This window comes from Biomphalaria glabrata, chromosome 2 (assembly GCF_947242115.1).
Source record: "Biomphalaria glabrata chromosome 2, xgBioGlab47.1, whole genome shotgun sequence".
Taxonomy (NCBI): Eukaryota; Metazoa; Mollusca; class Gastropoda; family Planorbidae; genus Biomphalaria; species Biomphalaria glabrata.
This window is the reverse complement of record NC_074712.1, coordinates 5,669,024-5,675,245: the sequence shown is the minus strand read 5'-3', so window position 1 is coordinate 5,675,245 and position 6,222 is coordinate 5,669,024. Positions and strand designations below refer to the sequence as shown.

Genomic DNA, 6,222 nt, shown 5'->3' with positions numbered 1-6,222 from the left:
GTTGAAAAAAAAAAAAGCCTTTACTTCTTTTAACTACTTTACAAAACAACACCTTGATCCAACTTTCTAAAAAAAAATTCACGACATATTTTGTAGTGTTAAAAAGTCTCCATGTCCAGTCTAGATAGTATATATAAGTCTATGGGAGCGTAATTAAAAAGTGAAACCTGTGCGTTAAATTAAACACTATATCCAAATTAGTAGGACGTGATAAGCGCGCTGTAGGTAATCAAAGCGAACCAGTTTATTACTAGTTGTAGAGAGAATCGATGTGGTCAATCAGGCAAAACACAACACAGTTTAGAATGTCGAATGGTAATGTACGGAACACATTAAAACCAACATAATCTGCAACTATAACATAATCTGCAACTATAACATAATCTGCAACTATAACATAGTCATCAGAAACTGGAAACAGTTTGAAATGAATTATGGAATAATAAACTCTTCACATGTCAGTCGAATAATTCTCATGTTGACGTGGACATGTAGTCGATAACAAGTTGACCAATGAGACAGTCTCTCAAGCGGCAGTGTTGGCTCAGTGCCTTGGTTGGGTTTTGTTTTTCGAATTTTGCATTTGATCAAAAAACCCAGATTAAAACATGTTTTAAAAAAAAGAACTTTTATTTTGCATAGCACGACACACTGTACCATAATCTTGGGTTGAAGCTTTGACGTTGTCAGTTTTGTTACTTCTTTATAGTTTTTATCAATTTATTCAATTAACAAGTGTAGCGAAGATAGTTATCACATGTTCATTTCAATTAATTTTGCTCACGTACTCAGTTCCAATCTAGTTCCTCAGATGAGCTTAGTTCAATTCACAATACTTCTATACTTACTTATTTACTTATTCTTTTTGACTCCCAGTGGAGCAGAGGGCCGTAACAGTACTTTGCCATCGGACTCGGTTCTGGACAGCTCTCTTCAGCTGGGTCCATGTCCATCCTGCCATCTTGACCTCTTGGTCTACTGATCTCCTTCATGTTTGCTTTGGTCTTCCAGCCTTTCTCTTCCACTGCGGGTTCCAGACTATACATTCTTTTACAATTATTTTATTAAGTACTTTAGGTACTTCTTTTATAAACCTTTAATATCTCGCAATCTATGGGGTAGAAGATGCAAAGCCCATCTTTTCTATGACCAACGGTAAACAAGGGAGTCATGTGGCCAGCACAACGACCTTTGATAAAGTACAGTTGGTAGCTTTTGGTCTAATCTGACCACAGGTTGTGACGTAACAGGTCAGCGTTGAGGCCCTTTACAACGAACGGACTTGACCATCATATGGAAGCCGAAAAAAAAGGACAGCGAAAACAGGGCTGTCCACGTTTAACACGGCGTCACATCTTTCTTAGAGGAGCTAAATCCGTAGGCACTAGCCAGGTAAGGCTGTGGAAATCGCTTATTACAGATCTATTTGGAAAGAATTTACAATCTTTGCGAGAATGCTAGAGGAGGATCTAAGTGTAAACCTAAGACATATGCGAGATATGGTTTCTCATTTGATAAAAGTGCGGTCCCTTTTTGTTCCGGTTTTGACAATTAGCAAGAAACCAATGAGGATTTCCCCATATGTTATTGCGGGTCACAGGTTTGTAACAGTGGCGTAGCTAGGGTGGGGGAGGAGGGGGGGGAGAATTTAAAAATCCCACCGGGCCCCCACTTGAAGTGGGGTCCAAATTAGTGTTTTTTACATTAAAAATAAAATATAATGTCAAATCTAGGGGCCCCCTAAGAGGTCAAGCTCCCAGGTCACCGAAACGATGGGAAATTCTTAGCTACACCCCTGGTTTGTAAGCATAAAATATGTAGATTACATTTAAAAGATTTCGTAACAACGAAAGCCTCCGTAGATAGAAATAGATTTAGCAGAGATGAAACATATTTAAGATGTCAACAGGAACCGTTTTATTTGTAGTACATGTCTGGAAATAGAATTTTTATAAATCAATATGTTACGTAACAAAATACATCGATACATTGTAACAGTACGAAATTGTTTAAAACCCAATTCAGTGGATATCGTCCAAAACTTTGAAATCTAAACCTTCCCATATAAAAAAAAAACACCTTAGATCTGGGGTAAAATACACAGCTTTGACATCCACTTTTTCTTAATAACTGACATTGTTTGGAGAGAAAAGGGGTGGGGGGAGCTTGTTCTTGTACCATGTGACTTTTTTTTTTCTTTGCTCTGATCGCGTCTGCACATGACCAAAACACGAATAGATAATGATTACCTTATTACATTGGGTAAAGACGCGTCAAACAATGGCTAAAGCTTTCACACACTTGGACATGAGCAGACCTTAAGTTCAATGACAGTAAAACCATATCACAATGAACAAGAGACTATTAGAGTAACAATGAATTTAAATCACTGACCACAAGTTGGAAAATGTCGAAACATTTAAATATCTTGGAAGTAAGGTAACTTCTAATAAGGTACATTCTAAAAAATGACCTACTGACAAAAACAAAAATGAAATAGCAGGAGACAAAATGGCTTTCAATAGCACCTACAACTTACTTAAACGCAAAAAATAAAAATATCAAGGAAAGATAAACAATATAGAAAACCATAAAAACACACGTATGCAAGTGAGACTTGGACGTTGACAATGACAACCGGAAATCTACTAAATAGTTGGTAAAATTCTTAGAAACAATAATTCTGTGACACAAAATGAAACTTGATGGAAAACACTCACTGACCGTTAGATATTTCAACTGTGTGAAGACCCATCAATAGTGATTCAAGTATAAAAGAACACACTAATTTGGGCAGCTTCAAAGAAGTCAAAGAACACACTACTTTGGGCAGCTTCAAAGAAGTCAGAGAACACACTACTTTGGGCAGCTTCAAAGAAGTCAGAGAACAGAGGAGCAGAAATAAAAACAATAGGAAGGTGACCCAAAACTATGAATACGATGGCTTGATAGTTTAGAAGCAGATCTGTAACTTGGAGTTTGGTCATTGTAATAAAGAGCTTAGTGTGAGATCTGATTGGAATCTTTTAAAACAGATCAGTGCCCTCCCTGGGATGGATGCTAAATTGATTAAATCTCATCAAATTGAACATTGTAAAACTCTTTTTTCGTAAGAGTTACATCTCGGCATTAGTGCCTGTAGTGTCACTCTCACCTTGCGGACCAACATTTCGAACCATAGCAATAGTGTTAGCATCAGCCTGTTCAAAAAATATTTATAAACGTTTTATAAAACTTAAGAACGAAAACAAAATAAATGAAACTTTTTGGTTTAAATAAAATGGGTAAAGATTCTGGAAAATATTTGGATAACATTCTGATAAGATTGTGATAAAATTCAACAGGCGGATTTTTGTGTGGCCACCGCTCTTTGCAAAATTGCTTACAATTGCTGAGGAACCCCCCCCCCCACCCCCACCCAAATAGGCGCCGCCTTCTAAATTCTTCTATTCTGTTACATGTGACTCTGGAGATAAGAAAACACCCACAGTCCGCGTTCATATCATATCAAATTCTGTGTTAGGAGTAACATTGCAGCTTAGGGGCGTTTCCAGGGCGACACTTGAAAGAGAATACACCATGAAACGTAGGATGAGGGTTTCTCAGTTATAGATAAGTTGCTAGGATGACCTCAGAGAGTGTTGTAAGCTTCGGTAATACCAACATAATCATAAGGACCGTGAACAAGTCTAATATGGTCTTCTTTAAAATTAATGAAGAACTAATTAATAATCCCCTTTATACACTAAGACGAGGGCATCTTATTTTCTAAGCACACGAAAGGCGTAATTTTTTTTATTTAATTCATGATAGTCCGCCGTGAGTACAAGTAATTAAAGCCCTATTATATTTAAAAAATAAATAGTTTTTATCTTGATTGTCTATATTTGCATACAAAGAGCAAAACATTTCACCAATTTAAGTATGTCTACTATAGACCTACTTTATTAACGGGGTTACTGCCCTTGTTGATAAGTTGTCTATTGCCAGGGCCCAGGACTGTGTCATAAGTTAAATAAGAAAAAGAATTGAGTAAACTGAGAAATGCAATCCGGGTATGTTTCTTTCAGTGTGGTCAAAAACCTGGGAATAACAATCCGGAGCGCTAACTACAATTGGGCTACTCACATTACCTGTCATTAAAAATTCTTAAGGAAATAATTGTATGTAATTTGAAAGGTTGCTGTACTGAGAGCCTGTACACATGTAATAATAGGTTCTCGAGTCTACTGATCATCTACTGTATTGGGAAAGGCCTATTTTGACATACAAAACGGTAGATTTTAATCGACCTGATCTGCTGTTCACTGATATAAAAAAAACGCTACCAGTATTGACAACGCCGTACCACTGTCTCATAATTTAAGAAAAACTGAAATGGAAAAACAAAGAACTTGGGCTTGGAGATTGAGCGTATATGGAAGTTATCTAAAACAACAATATATCCCATTGTTATGTCAACCGAGGGGATAATAACAACTGACCTCACAGACACCTTCAAGACCCTTAACATTCCTAGGAACATCTTCGTTGCCTGTCAGAGGGCGGTACTGCTGCAGACCTGCCACATCACCAGAAAATTCCTCAGTGGACACTGATAAAGGGACTGCGATGAATTTCGTCTCTCTTAGTTTCTCGACCCTGGCAGCGCCAGAGAATGACTGCTCATTCGTTTCTTACAGAATCATAATAATAATGTAATATATATAGTGCTATTAACAAACATGATGCAGGCTCAAAGCGCTGTGGTAACATTGCAAACATAATCACGACAGCTTAAAAGACAAACTAAGTTCTGAACAGATAGGTCATAATGTTCTCGAGTGAAGTAAAGCATGTTGTCTGTCTGAGATCGATGGGGAGTGAGTTCCAAACCTTTGGTCCGTGTATTGAAAAAGACAATAAACCGTAGCTTTTGAGGGAGACACGTGGCATGGCTAGAAGCGTTGAGTCCATGGAGCGCAGTGTTCTCCGAGGGACATATGGAGTGCTCAGTTCATTAAGGTACAAGGGCATTTCTTTATCGTAGATACACTGATGGCAAAGTGTGGCCACCTTGTAGTCGATTCTCACTTTCACAAGAAGCCAATGGAGTGTGCGCAAGAGAGCAGTAAGACAAGGCCGCAAGACGGGGGAGAATGAATGCTACAGCTAGTTTTTTTGTTGAAGTATGGGTGGGTCAAAATATAGTCAAAGAAAACTCCATGATTGAAATCTGCATGAACAAAAGGAATCTGGCAGTTGGTGATCGAAAGGGAATAACTGCTTTCGACATTTGTGATATTGTTCCAAGTTCCAATCTTAAATATTTTTCAAGGGAATAATTGCTTTCGACATTTGTGATATTGTTCCAAGTTCCAATCTTAAATATTTTTCAAGGGAATAACTGCTTTCGACATTTGTGATATTGTTCCAAGTTCCAATCTTAATTTTTTTTTCAAGGGAATAACTGCTTTCGACATTTGGGATATTGCTCCGAGTTCCAATCTTAAATATTTTTTCAATGGAATAACTGCTTTCGACATTTGTGATATTGCTCCGAGTTCCAATCTTAAATATTTTTTCAATGGAATAACTGCTTTCGACATTTGTGATATTGCTCCGAGTTCCAATCTTAAATATTTTTTCAAGGGAATAATTGCTTTCGACATTTGTGATATTGTTCCGAGTTCCAATCTTAAATATTTTTCAAGGGAATAACTGCTTTCGACATTTGTGATATTGTTCCAAGTTCCAATCTTAAATATTTTTTCAAGGGAATAACTGCTTTCGACATTTGTGATATTGTTCCAAGTTCCAATCTTAAATATTTTTTCAAGGGAATAACTGCTTTCGACATTTGTGATATTGTTCCAAGTTCCAATCTTAAATATTTTTTCAAGGGAATAACTGCTTTCGACATTTGTGATATTGTTCCAAGTTCCAATCTTAAATATTTTTTCAAGGGAATAACTGCTTTCGACATTTGTGATATTGTTCCAAGTTCCAATCTTAAATATTTTTTCAAGGGAATAACTGCTTTCGACATTTGTGATATTGTTCCAAGTTCCAATCTTAAATATTTTTTCAAGGGAATAACTGCTTTCGACATTTGTGATATTGTTCCAAGTTCCAATCTTAAATATTTTTTCAAGGGAATAACTGCTTTCGACATTTGTGATATTGTTCCAAGTTCCAATCTTAAATATTTTTTCAAGGGAATAACTGCTTTCGACATTTATG

General features: G+C 36.8%; 2 protein-coding genes across 11 annotated transcripts in view; both read right to left on the bottom strand.

Moving 5' to 3' along the window:
* LOC106076118 (uncharacterized) overlaps positions 1-380 on the bottom strand; it is a 16,671-nt gene extending 16,291 nt beyond the window's left edge. For 3 of the 10 annotated variants that reach the window (XM_056018839.1, XM_056018840.1, XM_056018837.1), the window contains exon 1: positions 168-303. The gene's annotated coding sequence lies outside the window, so the exon portion shown is untranslated. Of the gene's footprint in view, positions 1-24; positions 144-167 lie in introns of those variants that run through there. The other 7 variants (XM_056018841.1, XM_056018842.1, XM_056018838.1 and 4 more) reach the window with 7 other exon arrangements.
* Positions 1-505, bottom strand: part of LOC106057826 (uncharacterized) — a 27,027-nt gene extending 26,522 nt beyond the window's left edge. The window contains exon 1 of the mRNA XM_013215189.2: positions 252-505. The gene's annotated coding sequence lies outside the window, so the exon portion shown is untranslated. The remainder of the gene's footprint in view (positions 1-251) is intronic.
* Positions 506-6,222: the final 5,717 nt, after the last annotated feature.